Source organism: Hylobates moloch, unplaced genomic scaffold (assembly GCF_009828535.3).
Source record: "Hylobates moloch isolate HMO894 unplaced genomic scaffold, HMol_V3 SCAFFOLD_1, whole genome shotgun sequence".
NCBI classification, from domain to species: Eukaryota; Metazoa; Chordata; class Mammalia; order Primates; family Hylobatidae; genus Hylobates; species Hylobates moloch.
Genome location: NW_026652276.1, coordinates 165,249,410 through 165,268,275, shown reverse-complemented (window position 1 = coordinate 165,268,275; position 18,866 = coordinate 165,249,410). Strand labels below are relative to the sequence as shown.

Sequence of the window (18,866 nt, the reverse complement as noted above, 5' to 3'; positions counted from 1 at the left end):
AGGAAAACCAGCCCCATGATTCAATTACCTCCTAACGGGTCCCTCCCACAACATGTGAGGATTATGAGATTACAATTTAAGATGAGATTAGGGTAGGGACACAAAGCCAAACCATATCACAACTCAAATTTCTATTTTGTGCTTTTGCCTCATGTCTTCTGAATGAGACTTTTGCAGAAGGTGCAACTTCAGGAATCTGTAATTTTCAAAATTGCTTCATGTTATTCTGTTGCAGTGAGGCAGTTTGGGAACCAGTGCCCTAGACTATCTTACCCAGTAAGGTAGGGACACTGCTAATTCGTAGAGTACTTTTTTGCAAATTTGGAAAAACATGCCTTTTCTGGAAAGTTGCAGTCTTATTGGTGTATGGCCTGACAGCTAGAATGAAGACTGAATTTCAGCTTTCTTTATATTCCCTCATGTGGGAGCTGTAGTTCATTGTTTCGTGTACATTACATAAAGGAAAACATTAAAAAAAAATAAAAAAATCCCTGAAGTTTGACTCCCATCCTCATCATGAGTAAGCTTAATCTGGCAGAGTATTTAAACTAGATGAGTCTGGAATTAGCTAGAAGACTTTATGTTTTTTCTTTTCCTTTAAAGCAAATCTTTAATACTACTACCACATTTCTACCAAAGGCGTTACCACTTAGAGCTAGAGGAAAAGTAGAAAGAGGCTATACTGGAAGAAAATAGGAGAGATGGCTAAGTAGCTCAAAGTGAACCCAGCTCTTGCTACTTGCTAGAAAGAAAAGAAGAAATGAAAGTAGAAGTAGGTGGTTGTAGCTCCATTCATTTTTCCACTGTAGGGGAGTGGAGCGTAAGCTAGAGAGAACTAGAGAACGCCATGGTTTTCCAAGTTTCTGGGAAGAATGACTAACAAAGGGAAAAAGTGATTCTGGACCTACTGTATGGGATAACAGAGCCTCTGTCCCTCTAACCACATGGATCAAGTGGGAGAAGGCATATATACAGTATTCTAGAATTTTTAATCCACTATAATATTTAATCCATTAATTAATTTTCAATGAATTATAATTGCTTATTTCATTTTATTTTTTTGACACAGTGTCTTGTTCTGTTGCCCAGGTTGGACTGTAGTGGCATAATCTTGGCTCACTACAGCCTTCGCCTCCTGGGTTCAAGTGATTCTTTTGCCTCAGCCTCCCAAGTAGCTGGGACTACAGGCATGCCATTGTGCCCAGCTAATTTTTTTGTATTTTTAGTATAGATGGGGTTTTGCCATGTTGGCCAGGCTGGTCTTGAATTTCTGGTCCCAAGTGGTCTACCTGTCTGAGGCTCCTAAAGTGCTGGGATTACCGGCATGACCCACCACAACTGGCCAGGAGATGAGAGTACTTTTAGTTTTTATTTTTATTTTTTTGAGACAGAGTTTCACTCTGTCACCCAGGCTGGAGTGCAGTGGCACAGTCTTGGCTCACTGAAACCCTCTGCCTCCAAAGCTCAAGCAATCCTCCCACCTCAGCCTCCAGAGTAACTGGGTCCACTGGTGCACACTGCCACGCCTGGCTAATTTTTTTTTTTTTTTTTTAAAGATGGGGTTTCGCCATGTTGCCCAGTCTGGTCTCGAACTCCTGGGCTTAAGCAACCCGCCTGCCCTGCCCTCCCAAAGTGCTGGGATTACAGGCTTGAGCCACCACTCCCAGCCTTAATTAGTTTTAATGAAACCACCACAATAAGCAATAAAATATTCTCACTTAACCAACATTCCTATTTTCTATGGGTAAAGTATTTCAGTCTTATGCATGGTGAAATAAGGGTAAGGTGAAGTCAGATAAGGGACAGATAATAAAAAAATTTAAATGTCAAGAATGATAATTTAGGATGAAAATACCAGAATTAGGTGAAGACCCAATGCTGAAGAAACTTGAAAACTAGGCCAAGTGATTAGAAATATATTTTATTGGAATGATGAAGCTGATGGTGTTTCAGATAAAATTGTTCTCTAAGATTTATTTTTTACACCTTTATTGATATATAATTCACATACCATATAGTTTACTCATTTAAAGTGTACAATTCAGTGGTTTTGTGAATATTCAAGAGTTATATAACCATCACAATTCATTTTAGAATTTTTACCACCCAATATTTTTACCTCTCAAAAAGAAACCCCAAATCCATTAACAGTCACTTTCCTTTCCCCCCAGCTCTCCTCTCCCTTCTCTGCCATAGGCAGCAATCTACTTTCTGTCTCTATACATTTGGCTCTCCTGGCCATTTCATGTAAATGAAATACAATATGTGGTCTTTTGTGACTGGCTTTTTTTTTTTTTTAACTAGTAAAACGTTTTCAAGCTTCATTCATGTCGTAGCATTTATCAGTACTTAATTCATTTTTATTGCAAAATAATATTCCATTGACTTGATAATACCACATTTAGTTTATTCACTCTGATACTAGTTGATGGATATTTGGGTTGTTTTCACTTTTGGGCTCTTATGAATAATGCTGCAGTGAACATTCATGTGATAGTTTTTGTGTGGACATATTTTCATTTCTCTTGGGAATATATCTAGTGGTAGAGTTTCTGCGTCATATAATAACTGTTTAGCCTTTTGAGTAACTACTAGAGTGGTTTCATAAGCAGCTGAGTCATTTTACCTATTCACAAGCAATGTATGAGGGTTCCAATTTCTTTACATCCTCATGAACACTTTCTTTTTATCTCTTTGATTATTGAGTGGTTATGAAGTATTTCATGTTAGTTTTGGTTTGCATTTCCCTGGTGGCTAATGATGTTGAACACTTTTTTCATGTGCTTATTGGCCATTTTTATATCTACTTTGGATAAATGAATATTCAGATTCTTTCCCCATTTTAAAATTGGGTTGTTTTATTATTGAGTTAGAGTTTTTTATGATATTCTGGACAGAAGTTTCTTATGAGATACATAATATGTAAACATTTTCTTTTAACTTATGAGTTGCCTTTTCACTTTCTTGGTGGTTTCCTTAGAAACATAAAATATTTTAATTTTGATGAAGTTCAATTTATCTAGTTTTTTTGTCACTTGTACTTTGATCTCATATCCTAGAAGACTTTACATATTCTGAGATCATAAAGATTTACTCGTTCATCTTCCTCTAAGAGTTTTGTAGTTTTTAGTCTTTCTTATATTTAGGTCTATGATCCGTTTTAGTTAATTTTGTATAAGGTGTGAGGAAGGGATATATTCATAGCTTCATTCTTTTCCATGTGAATATTTAGTTTTCTAGCATCATTTTTTGAAAAGACTAGTCTTTCTCCATTGAATGATCTTGGCATCTTTGTTGAAAATCTGTTGATCATAAATATAAGTGTTTATTATATGGACAAAATTAATTTTTTTAATGAGTGACATGCAGAATGGATTTGAGGAACACATAGAGCCAATGATAATGAGATGAATTAGAGGAAGTACCATTGTGAAACTGTATGGACCTAAACCAGTGAAGTTTGTTGAGCGATACGTATAAAGAGACAAAGCTAAATTATTATGTCTTCAGTATGCATTTTGTATATATTATGTGTTATCTAATATATATTATTTATATTTCCATTATAATCATTCCTTCTCTTTTATCCAATGACTTAATTTTATGTTAATATTTCATACTAACTGGACTGTGTAAAATGAATTTAGGAACAGAGGAGTCTCCTGTAAGTCTTCCCAGCTATGAAGTATCCTTGAATATCCCAAGGAATTATCTGAAGATTAGAGTCCTGGCCCTCTTTGTTGAATTTGATTTAGCACATTAGGGTTAGACCAAGTTACTTGTATTTTATATAGCTGCCCATATTATTCCAATGTACAGCTTTGGACACTCTGGCTTTTTATAATCAGTTTCTAATGAACTGTCATATCTTCCTATTAGTTGCTTAGCTTTCTGGTGTCATCTGTGATTTTCAGGTATCATCTCTTGTTTTTGGTCTGGTTTAGTCTTTATTGGCATTCCATAGCTGCCTGACCATTCTGCCTTGCTAGAAGACAAATATTACTATTTTTTTCTTTTTTTCTACTTAAAACCTCTTAGATATCATTAGACCATAGATCTCAGACTTAGTATACCGATTGGTGAGATCTGCTCTCAGAGTGGGGCCTACTGTATTTTAAACACTTACCCCCAGGTAATTCTGATATAGATGGTTAGAGGAACTCTGCTTTCGGGTATTTCTAAGCCAATTTGTTATTTTGGTTACAAGGATATTAGAGGTGATTTTATTGGTATTTACCCTACTGAGTCAGTAGTGCCTAAATCCTAACATTCAGTTTTCCTCCTTATGAAACCCCTGGCAGAGGCCCCTGTGAGAAAGGAGTTTTGGCTTAGTAGGAGGCTAAGAGCTAATACATTATTACCTGGGCTGGTACTTCCTGGGAATTATTATCTAGCAAGTATGATAGAGGCAGGTCTGGTCACGTGAATTAGCTAATATTTTATTTGACATTTCCTAGTTCTACTTCTTGTCCCAAATCGTCTTTTAATTTTTAATTTGTTTTTATTTTTTTTCAGGCTTATTGAAGTATAATTAACAAGTAAAAATTGTGATATTTTGACGTGCATATACATTGTGAAATGAGTGCACATTAACATATTTATCAAGCTAATTAACATATTCATCAGCTCACATAGTTAATTTCATGTGTGATGAGAACATTTAAGGTCTACTGTCCTAGCGAATTATAAGTACACAATATGTTATTGTTAACTATACTCACTATGCTATACATTTGGTCTCCAGAATTTATTCATCTTATAACAGAAAGTTCCTACTCTTTGACAAACCTCTCCCCATTTGCCCCACTCCCCCCAACCCCTGATAACCAGCCTTCTACTCTGTTTCTGTGTGTTTGACTTTTTGAGATGCCACATATATATGAGATCATGCAGAATTTGTCTGTCTGACTTATTTCACTTAGCATAATGTCTTCCAAATTCATCTGTGTTGTTGCAAGTAACAAGATTTCCTTTTTTAAGGCTGAATAATACTTTATCGTGTGTGCGTGTGTACAATCACATTTTCTTTATCCATTTATCCATCGACAGACACTTGGGTTTTTTTTTTTCATATTTTGGCTATTGTGTATAATGCTGCAATGAACATGGAAAATAGTGATTCCACATAGTGATTTTATTTCCTTTGGATATATTCCCAGAAGTAGATTGCTGGATCATGTGGTAGTTCTAGTTTAATTTTTGAGGAACCTCTATGTTGTTTCCTATTATGGAATATACCACGGCACAGTAAAGTCCACATATGACAAGCCCACAGCTAACGTCATACTAATGGTGAAAAATTGGAAACATTACCTATAAGATCAGGGATAAGACACAGATACTCTTGCCACTTATCAACATAGTACTGAAGTCCTAGCCTAATAATTAGGCAAGAAAAAGAAGTAAAAGGCATCCAAACTGGAAGGGAAGAAGGTAAACTATTCCTGTTGTAGATGACATGACCTGATTAAAGAAAATGCTAAGACATGCACCAAAATTTGTTAGAACTAATAAATAAATTCAGCAAACTTGCAGGATCAACTTTACTGAGTGGACAACGTACAAAAATCAGCTGTATTTTACACACTAACTGAACTATCTGAAAAAGAAATTAAGAAAACAATCCCATTTGCAATAGCATCAAAAATAATAAAATAGTTTGTAATATATTTAACTGAGGAAGTGAAAGATATGCACACTGAAAACTGTAATACATTGGTGAAAAAAATTGAAGAAGATACAAATAAATGGAAAGATACCTCGTGTTCATGGAATGGAAGAATATTGTAGAAATGTCCATACTAGCTATCCCAAATCTAAATATGTAATAAACATTTCAAGCATTCAGGGAAATAATACAATGCCACTTCTTTAGAGGAGATCACCTAATATTTACAAGTAGAAGAGCTAAGATAAAACAGAAAAGAGTACCTTCTCACCTTTTTATCACTGATGCTGTCTGCAGTGAATATATTATTAGTGGTTCAGACCAACTATATTAAAGTTTAAGGGATGCAAATAAGCATGAGAATGAGCATGGGAAACCAGCCCCAAAATTCAGTCTTCAAGATTCATTAAAAGTTAAAACCACAAACGGCAGAAAAAGAATTGAAGACAAAAGTTGGAACAAAGTACAAAGGCAACAAATAGAAAAAAAGTAGCAAATATTGTAGATATTAGTCAATATTTGTTACTTTTGAATGTCAGTGGTTTAAGTACATCAGTTAATCACTCTGAATGTCAGTGGTTTACATGCATCTACTAAAAGACAGAAATTGCTGGGCATGGCAGCTCACACCTGTAATCTCACCACCATCAGGCCCTGGTGTGTGATGTTCCCCTCCCTGTGCCCATATGTTCTCATTGTTCAACCTCCACTTACGAGTGAGAACATGTGGTGTTTGGTTTTCTGTTCCTGTGTTAGTTTGCTGAGAATGATGATTTCCAGCTTCATCCATGTCCCTGCAAAGGACATTAACTCATCCTTTTTCATGGCTGCATAGTATTCCATGGTGTATATATGCCACATTTTCTTTATCCAGTCTATCATTGACGGGCATTTGGGTTGGTTCCAAGTATTTGCTGTTGTGAATAGTGCTGCAATAAACATATGTGTGCATGTGTCTTTATAGTAGAATGATTTATATCCTTTGAGTATATACCAAGTAATGGGATTGCTAGGTCAAATGGTATTTCTAGTTCTAGATCCTTGAGGAATCTCCACACTGTCTTCCACAATGGTTGAACAAATTTACGTTCCCACCAACAGTGTAAAAGCATTCCTATTTCTCCACATCTGCTCCAGCATCTGTTGTTTCCCGACTTTTTAATGATTGCCATTCTTACTGGCGTGAGATGGTATCTCTTTGTGGTTTTGATTTGCATTTCTCTAATGACCAGTGATGATAAGCTTGTTTTCATAAGTTTTTTGGCCACATAAATGTCTTCTTTTGGAAAGTGCCTGTTCATATCCTTTGCCCACTTTTTGATGGGGTTGTTTGTTTTTTTCTTGTAAATTTAAGTTCTTTGTAGATTCTGGATATTAGCCCTTTGTCAGATGGATAGATTGCAAAAATTTTCTCCCATTCTGTAGGTTGCCTGTTCACTCTGATGATAGTTTCTTCTGCTGTGCAGAAGCTCTTTAGTTTAATTAGATCCCATTTGTGAATTTTGGCTTTTCTTGTCATTGCTTTTGGTGTTTTAGTCATGAAGTCTTTGCTCATGCCTATGTCCTGAATCATATTGCCTAGGTTTTCTTCTAGTGTTTTTATGGTTTTAGGTCTTACATTTAAATCTTTAATCCATCTTGAGTTGATTTTTGTATAAGGTGTAAGGAAGGGGTCCAGTTTCAATTTTCTGCATATGGCTAGCTAGTTTTCTCAACACCATTTATTAAATAGGAAATCCTTTCCCCATTGGTTGTTTTTGTCAGGTTTGTCAAAGATCAGATGATTGTATATGTGTGGTGGTATTTCTGAGGCCTCTGTTGTGTTCCGTTGGCCTATATATCTGTTTTGCTACCAGTACCTTGCTGTTTTGGTTACTGCAGCCTTGTAGTATAATTTGAAGTCAGGTAACATGATGCCTTCAGCTTTGTTGTTTTTGCTTAGGATTGTCTTGGCTATATGGGCTCTTTTTTGGTTTCATATGAAATTTAAAGTAGATTTTCAAATTCTATGAAGAAAGTCAATGGTAGCTTGATGGGAATAGCATTGAATCTGTAAATTACTTTGGACAGTGTAGCCATTTTCATGATACTGATTCTTCCTATCCATGAACATGGAATGTTTTTCCATTTGTTTGTGTCCTCTCTTATTTCCTTGGGCAGTCGTTTGTTTTTCTCCTTGAAGAGTTCCTCCACATCCCTTGTAAGTTGTATTCCTAGGTATTTTATTCTCCTTGTAGCAATCGTGAATGGGAGTTCAATCATGATTTGGCTCTCTGTTTGTCTGTTATTGGTGTATAGGAATGCTTGTGATTTTTGCACACTGATTTTGTATCCTGAGACTTTGCTGAAGTTGCTTATCAGCTTAAGGAGATTTTGGGCTGAGATCATGGGGTTTTCTAAATATACAATCATGTCATCTGCAATCAGAGATAATTTGACTTCCTTTTTTTCCTAATTGAATATCCTTTATTTCTTTCTCTTGCCTGATTGCCCTGGCCAGAACTTCCAACACTATGTTGAATAGGAGTGGGGAGAGAGGGCATCCTTGTCTTGTGTCAGTTTTTAAAGGGAATGCTTGCAGCTTTTGCCCATCTGATATGATATTGGCTATGGGTTTGTCATAAATAGTTCTTATTATTTTGAGAGATGTGCCATCAATACCTAGTTTATTGAGTGTTTTTATCATGAAGGGGTGTTGAATTTTATCGAAGGCCTTTTCTGCATCTATTGAGATAATCATGTGGTTTTTGTCATTGGTTCTACTTATGTGATGGATTACATTTATTGATTTGCGTATGTTGAACCAGCCTTGCATCCCAGGGATGAAGCCAACCTGATCATGGTGGATAACCTTTTTGATGTGCTGCTGGATCTGGTTTGCCAGTATTTTATTGAGGATTTCTGCATCGATGTTCATCAGGGATATTGGCCTGAAATTTTCTTTTTTTGTTGTGAAGAGTCATTTTTTAGAAAGTATTTTGACCTCATTGAAAATGAAAATAGATCATGTTAAAAATTTTGGGATGCTGTAAAAGCAGCGCTTTGAGGGAAATTTATATTATTGAATGCATATGTATTAGAAAAGAAGAAAGATCTAAAATCAGCCATCTAAGCATCTTCATTAGGAAACTATAAAAAGGAGAGGAAATTAAATCCAAAGTAAGGAGAACAAAAGAAATAATAAAAATTAGGGCAGAATTCAGTGAAATTGAAAACAGGAAATCAGCAGAGAAAGTCAGTAACACCAAAAGCTGGTTCTTAGCAAAGATCAGTATTTTTGATAAGCCTCTAACCAGGCTAAGAAAAAAAGAGATATGACACAAATTAGTAATATTAAAAAACGAGAGAAGACAATTCACTGTGGATGGCATGGGCACTAAAAGGACAATAAAAGAATATTATGAGCACCTCTGTGTCCACAAGTTTGACAACCAAGATGAAATAGACCAATTTTTTCCAAGGCGTAAATCTGTCAAAACTTTACAAGAATAGGCAATCTGAATAGGCCTATATCTAGTAGAGAAATTGAATCAATATTTAACAACCAGCTGGGCACAGCGGCTCATGCCTATAAACTCAGCACTTTGGGAGGCCGAGATGGGCAGATCACTTGAAGCCAGGAGTTTATTGCCAACCTGGCCAATGTGGTAAAACCCCAATTCTCTAAAAATACAAAAAAAAAAAAAAAAAAATTAACAACCTTCCAAAAGAGAGAGCAACACAGGGCCAGGTGGATTTACTGGTGAATTCTACCCAACACTTAAGGAAGAAAGTATACCAATCCTCTCCTATCTCTTCCAGAATATAAAAGCAAAGATAATACTTTGTGTTCCATTCTATGAGGCCATCAGAACTCTAATACCAAAATCAGACAAAACGTTACAAGAAAAGTAAACTATAATATCTCTCATGAACATAAATGCAAAAACAAATATATATCAATATGTATATTGATATATGCAAATATATATCAATAAAATATTAACAAATCGAGTCCAGCAACATATAAAAGGAATTATATACAGGGACCAGGTGGGATGTATCTCAGGTATACAAGGCTGGTTCAACATTCAAAAGTCAATGAATATAGTCCATCACATCTACAGGCTAAAGAAGAAAAATAACATGATTATATCAGTAGATGCAGAGAAAAGCATTTGACAAAAATCATCCGTTTATGAGAAAAACTCTAAGTATACTAGGAGTAGAGCAGAATTTTCTCAACTTGAAAAAAAATACCTACAAAACACCTAGAGGTAACATTGTATTTAATAGTGAGAAACTAAAAAACTGTCCTGCTAAGATTAGGAACTAGACAATGATATCCTTTCTTACAGTTGTTTTCTAGCTAATGCAGTAGGATAAGAAAAATAAATGAACAACACACAGATTTGGAAGGAAAAAGTAAAAGTCTTTGATCACAATGACATCCTTGTCTATGTATAACAGTTCAGAAATAGAGGAAAAAACCTCTGAAAATTGATAAGCAATTCTAGCAAGGTTTCAGAATACAAGCTTATTATACAAAAGTCGTTCATTTTCCTATATAACAGCAATGAACAAGTAGAATTGGAAATTAAAAACATATTAAAATTCATTTCTGTTAGCACCCCTAAAAATGAAATACTTAGGTATAAACCTAATAAAATCTAAAGTCTGTATGAGGAAAACTACAAAACTGTGATCAAAGGTATCAAATAATTAATAAATGGTAAGATATTCTACATTCATGGATAAGAAGATGTCAGTTCTTCCTACTTAATCTAAAGATTCAATGAAATTTCAATCCAAATTTCAGCAAGTTAATTTGTGTATATCAACAAATTGATTCTAAAGTTTATATGGAAAGACAAAAGACACAAAATGGCCAACTTAATATTTAAGGAAAATAACAAAGTTTGAGGAGTGACATTAGTTGACTTCAAGACTTACTGTAAAGCTTCAGTAATCAAGACTGTGTGGTACTGGTAAAAGAACAGACAAAGAGATCAGTGGAACAGAACAGCAAGCCCAGAAATAGACCCACATAAATATACTCAACTGAACCTTGCAAAGGAGCAAAAGCAATACATTAGAGAAAAGACAGTCTTTTCAACAAATTGTACTGGAAAACTGGACATCCCCCTGCAAAAAAAAAAAAATCTGAAGGAAGTACCTTACACCCTTCACAGTAATTAACTCAAAATGAATTACAGACCTAAATGTAAAATGCAAAAGCAAAACTCCTAAATGACAACACAGAATATCTAGGTAAGCTTAGGTATGGCAATGACTTTTTATTTTTTATTTTTGAGACAGAGTCTTGCTCTGTCGCCCAGGCTGGAGTGCAGTGGCACAATCTCGGCTCACTGCAACCTCCGCCTCCCAAGTTCAAGCAATTCTCCTGCCTCATGCTCCTGAGTAGCTGGGATTATAGGAGTGTGCCACCGTGCCTGGCTAATTTTTTTGTATTTTTAGTAGAGACGGAGTTTCACCATATTGGCCATGCTGATCTCGAACTCCTGACCTTGTCATCTGCCTGTCTGGGCCTCCCAAAGTGCTGGGATTACAGGCATCAGCCACCGCATCCAGCTGGCAAAGACTTTTTAGAAACAACACCAAAGGCATAATCTATGAAAGAATTGATAAGCTGGACTTCTTTTAAATCAAAAACTTGTGTTTTGTGATAAGTAGTGTCAACAGAATGAGAAGAGAAGCTATAGACTAGGACAAAATATTTAAAACAAATAAAACTAATAAAGGACTGTTATTTAAAATACACAAAAAGCTCTTAAACCTAAATAATAAGAAAACTATAACTTGATTTTAAAATGCTCAAAAGACCTGATCATACATTTCACCAAAGAAGATATACAGAAAACAAGTAAGCATATGAGAAGTTGTTTAATATCATGTTATGAGAGAATTGCTATTTACAATAATAATGAGATACCACTATATACCTGTTACAATAGCTAAAATTCAAAATACTGACAACAAATGCTGACAAGGATGTAGAGCAATAAGGTGCCTCATTCATTGCTAGTGGGAATGCAAAATGGTACAGCCACTCTGGGGGACAGATTGACAGTTCTTTAATGAAAATAAACACACTGTCATGATCTGACCCAGCTGAAAACTTTTGTCCACACAAAAAGTTACACATAGATGTTTATAGCAGTTTTATTTATAACTACTCCGGTTTGGAAGCCACCAGGATGTCCTACACTGGGTGAATGTAAAAAGTGTGGTACATCCAGACATTGGAATATTATTCAGTGCTAAAAAGAAATGAGCTGTCAAGCCATGGGAAGACATGGAAGAATGCATATCAATAAATGAAGGAAGCTAATGTGAAAAGCCTACATACTTTATAATTCCTATTATCTGACTTTCTTGCATATGCAAAACTTTGGAGACAGTAAAAAGATCACTGTTTGCCAGGGATTTGGTGGGAGGGAGGGATGAATAGGTGGAGCACAGAGGATTTTTTTTAGAGCAATGAAACCATTCTGTATAATACTGTAATGGTGGATACATGTCATCCATCATACATTTGTCAAAACCCATAGAATGTGCAATACCAAGAGTGAATGCTTATGTCATTTGTGGGCTTTGAACAATAATGATGTGTCTTTAAAGGTTTTTTTTTTTTCTGTAATATGTGAACCACTATCATGTAAGATGTTGATGGGTTGATGGGGGAGACTGTGCATGTGTGCAGACAGGATCTATAGAGAAACTCTCCAAATTTCTCACTTAATTTTGTTCTGAACATAAAAATACTCTACAAAAGGAAAGTTTATTAATTTCCAAAACAGGTAGGAGAAGGGTAATGTTACTGTAGGAAGCTTTGCGTATTTATAAGTTTGTTTTTATTTTTTACATTAATAAAGGAAATGATAAAGTCAATGCATAGTACTGAGAATCTTTTTTTTTTTTTTTTTTTTTTTGAGACTGAGTCTTACTCTGTCACCAGGCTGGAATGCAGTAGCGTGATCTCGGCTCACTGCAACCTCCACCTCCCAGGTTCAAGCAATTCTCCTGCCTCACCTTCCCGAGTAGCTGGGACTACAGGTGCGTGCCACCACACAGGGCTAATTTTTGTATTTTTAGTAGAGACGGGGTTTCACCATGTTGGCCAGGATGGTCTCCATCCCTTGACCTCGTGATCCACCCGCCTTGGCTTCCCACAGTGCTGGGATTACAGAAGTGAGCCACTGGGCCTAGCCTGAAAATCATTCTGATGAGAAGCATAATCTCTTAAAATCCCTTAATAAGAGAATACTAAATAATTCCAGATAAATTGTTATTTTAATATGTAATCTATTCTATATTTACATTGTTAATATTTTACAGTAAAGATCCATGCATTCTTTTTTCTAATTTATATTGTAAGGCTTTCAAAGCTGAGTGAATTGTGTCAAATTTTTAACCCATTTATAGCTTCCGTTTTGTCCCATATGTTATAAATCAAGGCAAATAAAAATTCTTATTTAAACCTTCCTCACCTCACTATGTATGCTCAAGTTTTTGTCCTCACTTTGTTTCTTTTTAATTCTAGAGCAACCTTTCACTTTATCTGAGAACTAAACTTCTGTCCTTTTTCTTGAAAAATAAACATTTATCCTATTACATCACCTATATAGTTAGACTTTTTCTTAAAACTATCCCTGCTAAAATAGACTCAGTTACCCATATTACCATTGTTAATTAACTTCTATTTAACCTTCTCTGGTAGATAGGAACTTGATAATAATTGCCTATCATGCACAAGCAATTTAGGTGACTAGGAAATATTATTCTCTACAGCCACACCCTTTTTTTGTTTTTTTGTTTTTTTTTCTTTGAGACAGAGACAGAGTCTCACTCTGTCCTCCAGGCTGGAGTGCAGTGGCACTATCTCAGCTCACTGCAACCTTCATCTCCTGGGTTCAAACCAATTCTCCTGCCTCAGCCTCCCAAGTAGCTGAGACTACAGGCATCTGCCGCCACATCCGGCTAATTTTTTTATTTTTAATAGAGGTAGGGTTTCACCATATTGGCCAGGCTCGTCTCAAACTCCTGACCTCAAACAATCCACTCACCTCAGCCTCCCAAAATGCTGGGATTACACTTATGAGCCACTGTGCACCCAGCCTCACATACATTATATTTATGTCTTCATCAAGTGACAAGAATGAGCACATTCATTAACATGATATAAAATCATGGTAACATCGTGACATTTTAAGGTAAGAAGTAGAGTTGAATATTATAAGCGCTATGCTTGCTATTCAAGATCTTGAAGATAAGTACACAAGAATCTTAGAAATCACATTTAAGTGGACGCTCTAAAAAATGTAATTATTGATATAAAACATTGTTAGAATCAAGATTCAGTTCAGTCGAACAGTTTTACTTTTTTATCATTTTAAACTTTAGGTATGGATATCATTAGCTTATCTGATCGATACACTATTATCAGAATTTTAAGAAGTTCATGTTAACTAGTCTTTTCTGAAAACAGAAACTCAACATCCATACAAAATTATGGAGAAAACACAGCTATGTATTTCAGAAAAAAATTTTTAAATCAATCTGATTTGTCCAAAGAATCAGTTTTTAGCTTTAAATTTTTAAACGGTTTTTAATTGCTACCTTATATTGGTACATATTTATGGGGTACGTGTGATATTTTCTTACATGCATCAAATGAGGAGAATTGTTGTTAGTTCTTGCTTGAAAGTTTGGTATAATTTGGCATTGAAGCCATCCGGTCCTGGACATTTCTTTGTTGGGAGACTTTATTACTGAATCAATCTCATTACTTATTATTGATCTGTTCCAGTTTTTTATTTCTTCCTGATTCACTCTCAGTAGGCTATATATGTGTACCCAGAAATTTATCCATTTCCTCCAACTTTCCAATTCATTAGGATTTAGTTGCTTATAATAGTCTTTGATGAACTTTTGTATTTCTGTGGTATTAGTTGTAATGTCTGTTTTCTGTTTCTGTTTCTGATTTTGTTTCTTTTGATCTTATCCTTTTCTTGGTTGCTTTTTTAGTGTCCATTTTGTTTAATTCTAGTTTTTATTATATGTTTCCTTCTACTAATTTTTAGTTGTGGTTTTTTTTTGTATTTTTTTTATGTAGTAGTTTATGGGTATCAACTTTCCTCTTAGCACTGCATTTGCTATCTACCATAGGTTTTGATAAGTTGTGTTTCCATTTTCATTTGTTTCAATAAATTTTTATATTTGCTGCTTAATGTCATCATTGATCCAGTGTTTGTTCAGGAGCATAGTTTTAAATTTTCTTGTATTTGTACATTTTTTTTTTAAAGTTTCTCTTATTACTGGTTTTTAGTTATATTCCATTGTGGTCTGAGAAGATAGTTGATGTGATTTCATTTTTTTTTCTTTTTCTTTTCCTTTCTTTTTTCTTTTTTCTTTTTTTTAATTTTATTATTATTATACTTTAAGTTTTAGGGTACATGTGCACAACGTGCAGGTTTGTTACATATGTATCCATGTGCCATGTTGGTGTGCTGCACCCATTAACTTGTCATTTAGCATTAGGTGTATCTCCTAATGCTATCCCTCCCCTCACCCCACAACAGTCCCCGGAGTGTGATGTTCCGCTTCCTGTGTCCATGTGTTCTCATTGTTCAATTCCCACCTATGAGTGAGAACATGCGGTGTTTGGTCTTTTTGTCCTTGCAATAGTTTACTGAGAATGATGATTTCCAGTTTCATCCATGTCCCTACAAAGGACATGAACTCATCATTTTTTATGGTTGCATAGTATTCCATGGTGTATATGTGCCACATTTTCTTAATCCAGTCTATCGTTGTTGGACATTTGGGTTGGTTCCAAGTCTTTGCTATTGTGAATAGTGCCGCAATAAACATACGTGTGCATGTGTCTTTATAGCAGAATGATTTATAGATAGTTGATGTGTTTCATTTTTTAAAAATTTGTTGAGGCTTGTTTTGTGGCTTAACACATAGTCTACAAAGATTCACTTTTATTACATGAATTTAGATTCGTAAATTAAAATCTTTCTAAGCTGTTAGCAGATCCTTTAAGAAGAATTTTTTCCCTAAATTAGTAGTACATTTGAAGTTTTCTTTAGATATTACTATAGATTCATGAACTTCTTATACTATGTAAACCAATTATATCTTAGCTCCTTAAAATTCAGAGACTTCTAAATTTTATTTATTAATACTCTTCTTAGGAAAATACTTCATACAGAATGAGAGATGATGACTTCTGAGTTATAGCAACACAGAGAAAATTGTAGCTTTAATTATACAATCTCTGCAACAGGTTAAGTAATCAAGGAAACACCAAAATTCACTGTTCAAGATTTCAAAGAATTATTTTCCCTTCTAGGAGTGATAAAATGTTTTATGAAATTATTTGGATGAACAAATAGAGAAACAAAGAATTAAAAAAATGGCAACTCTCATTCCTTGTCATGTCTCATATGAAGGATAAGAAATCCCTTTAATCTTAACAGAGGTCTCTAAAGTTCAGATTATAAAATTACATTCCCAATTATTAATGCTATGCATGGGGAGTATCATTATCATCATTATCATCTTCTAGTGGAAACTATATCCAGAACCAAAATGGTGAAGAACTAGAAAAGAAAATGAAAAATTCAAAATTTAAAGAAAAAAGCCAACTTATAGTGGTTCTATTGCCTTTTTTTTTTTTTGGAGACAGAGTCTTGCTCTTTCCCCCATGTAGGAGTATAGTGGCAGGATCATAGTTTACTTCAGTCTTGACCTCCCAGTTTCAAGCAATCTCTCCACTTCAGCCTCCCAAGTAGCTGGACAAAAAGCACAGCACATGCCAGCACACCTGGCTAATTTCTATATTTTTTGTAGAGATGAGGTCTCGCTATGTTGCCTGTGCTGATCTTGAACTCCTGGACTCAAACAATTCTCCCACCTTGGCCTCCCAAAGTGCTTGATTGTAGGCATGAGCCACTGCACCAGGACTCTATTGCTTTTTGAGAATCACTTTGAGGAGAAAGAAAAGAAGTCCCTCCTCCTAAACAGCTCCTGAAGTACATTTCTGTGCTATCACAGTTTGGTTGGCTTTATGAACCCACTTTAGTGTCTCAGTGGATCCTCCAAAAGTATAACATGTTAATATTTAAAGAATTTAAATGGTGACTTTTGTGAATATAAAAAGAAAATATATCAAATATTTTACTCCACTTCCTAATTAAGTAGAGGACTAGTGAGATTATAAATATGGTTCAAAGTGCATTTTAGGAACTAGTTTCTTAAAGACAAGTTAATGAATTTTATGTTAGAATAATATAGCTAAGTTACATACAATCGATTTAATGTTTTACATGACAATAAAGCATTATTTTTGGGATTATCTTTTTTAATAGTTGAAAATAGTAGAATTTTCCAAGATAGAAATCTACAAATTAATAAAGAACTTCACTATGCCTAGTGTCACAAGATTCTTGGGATATTGCTTTTCTGGCTGGTGATGTCTTTGCCCAAGTCTTGCTTAGGCCCGCTGGGTTTGTTGTACCTACATGGCCTGGCAGGCTTTACTTGGCTTACGCTACTAGCCTGGATCCCATACCTGCCAAAGGGCAAGTCAGGCATGGAGTGGCAAGGGGTGTGTGAGGGAGCATGGGGTTCAGCCAATGTGCAATCAGACATGCCAGCTGCTGCAATGGGGTGGGCAGTTACAGCTGCTGGCACGGACACTGACTCTCTATGAGGCTGTGGCCAGACCAGGTGCACTGCAGGCAGCTTCCCCAGCTGGCACCGGGAAATGCAGTGGCACCTGGAAGCTTGGAGATACTAGGCACCACAGGACCCCAAAGAGGGAGTCACAGCCCTGGCTCAGGGAGCTCCCAGGTCTGGGCTGCCTGAGAAGGCACAGATCTTCTCTCCTCTTTGCCCTCAATGTGGCAAGCAGGGGGCATGTTTCAGTCCTGTGTTATAGCTCTTTTAGCTCTGCCATTTGGTAGGTCCCGAGTTCTTGTCCTGCAACTAGGAAGAATGAAGTACAGAGCCAAGTGGAGGATGAGCAAGATGAAGGGGAGCTTTATTGAGCAATAGAACAGCACACAGGAGACCTGCAGAGGGTAGCTCCTTTCCACAGCCAGGGTGTTCAATGAGTGTTCAGCTCCTAGCAGAAAGGAGACCCTGGAGAGGGAAGCTCCTCCTACCAGGCAGGTCATCTCATTGTCTTCTTAGCTGTCAGCAGAGAGGCGGCCCTGGAGTGGATTGTTCCACTCTGCAGCTGGTAGTCTCAATGTCTCCGCAGGTTTCTGAAGCTCTCAGCAGAGAAGAGGCCCTAGAATGGGTAGCTCCTCTCTTCTGCTGGTTGTTGGGACATCTGCTGTCAGCAGAAAGGGTAGCTCTTCTCTGCAGCTGGTCATCCATCATCTGCTCTGCTCTGGCTGAGCCTGGGGCTTTTATAGGCCTAATAGAGGGGAAGTGCACGCTGATTGGTCCATGGGCAGCCATGGGCAGATCCAAGAAAAACCACCACGAGTTTGCCCTCCAAATCAGCAGGACTGGCAGTCCTGACCCCAGGCTTCAGGCCTTCCCTCAGGAATCTGCCCCCTTCTGCCCAGGTGTCTGTCTGCCTCCCCCTGCTGTTCATGGCACATGGGCTTGACCCCGATTTGCTCCAAGATGGGAGCAGGTGCCCACAGCAGGGAGAAGCCAAACAGTGGGAGCAGGCACTTCTGAGCCTGCAGGGGCAGGGGGGCCTTCTCACCTCCACCCCCTCCCCCCAGAGTACAGGGATACCTGGGTCTGCAGCCGCAATATGGGCTGCTGCTGTGACCCTAGGGGAGTGGGGCTCCTGCCCGCTCCTGGTCCCCCAAAAGTACAGGGAAGCTCCATTCTGCAGCCACAGCTCGGGCACCTGCAGCCCTTCCCAGGAGGGTGAGGCTCCTGCCTCCTTCGTGGAGCCAGAGGCCCAGGTCTGCAGCTGCGATTTGGGCAGCTGCAGCTGCACCCGGGGAGTTCCCACCCCACCTCAGAAGGAGAAGGGCTTACGCTTGTCCCCTGCTGCCTTGAGCTCCATGGAGCATGTATCCTCGGTGGCACCTCCCTGCTGCAGTTGGTGTGATGGCAGCAGCAGGCCGTCTGGAGTGGCTGCTGCTATAACTAGGATCTTTAATCAGTAGTAAACAGTGAATCAAATAAGTACATTTCCCTTAATTATCCTTATGTGGAT

General features: G+C 36.9%; 1 protein-coding gene and 1 long non-coding RNA gene across 9 annotated transcripts in view; one reads left to right on the top strand and one right to left on the bottom strand.

The window, feature by feature from the left end:
- Positions 1-18,866, top strand: part of PPP1R9A (protein phosphatase 1 regulatory subunit 9A) — a 399,467-nt gene that overhangs the window by 236,170 nt on the left and 144,431 nt on the right. The window lies entirely within an intron of this gene.
- The window catches only part of LOC116814080 (uncharacterized), a 179,290-nt gene that overhangs the window by 99,421 nt on the left and 61,003 nt on the right, over positions 1-18,866 (bottom strand). Inside the window, exon 4 of one of the 2 annotated variants that reach the window (XR_004371169.2) lies at positions 15,911-18,101. The exons of the other annotated variant lie outside the window; for it this stretch is intronic. This is a non-coding gene — a long non-coding RNA (uncharacterized LOC116814080). Of the gene's footprint in view, positions 1-15,910; positions 18,102-18,866 lie in introns of those variants that run through there. 2 annotated transcript variants of the gene reach the window in all.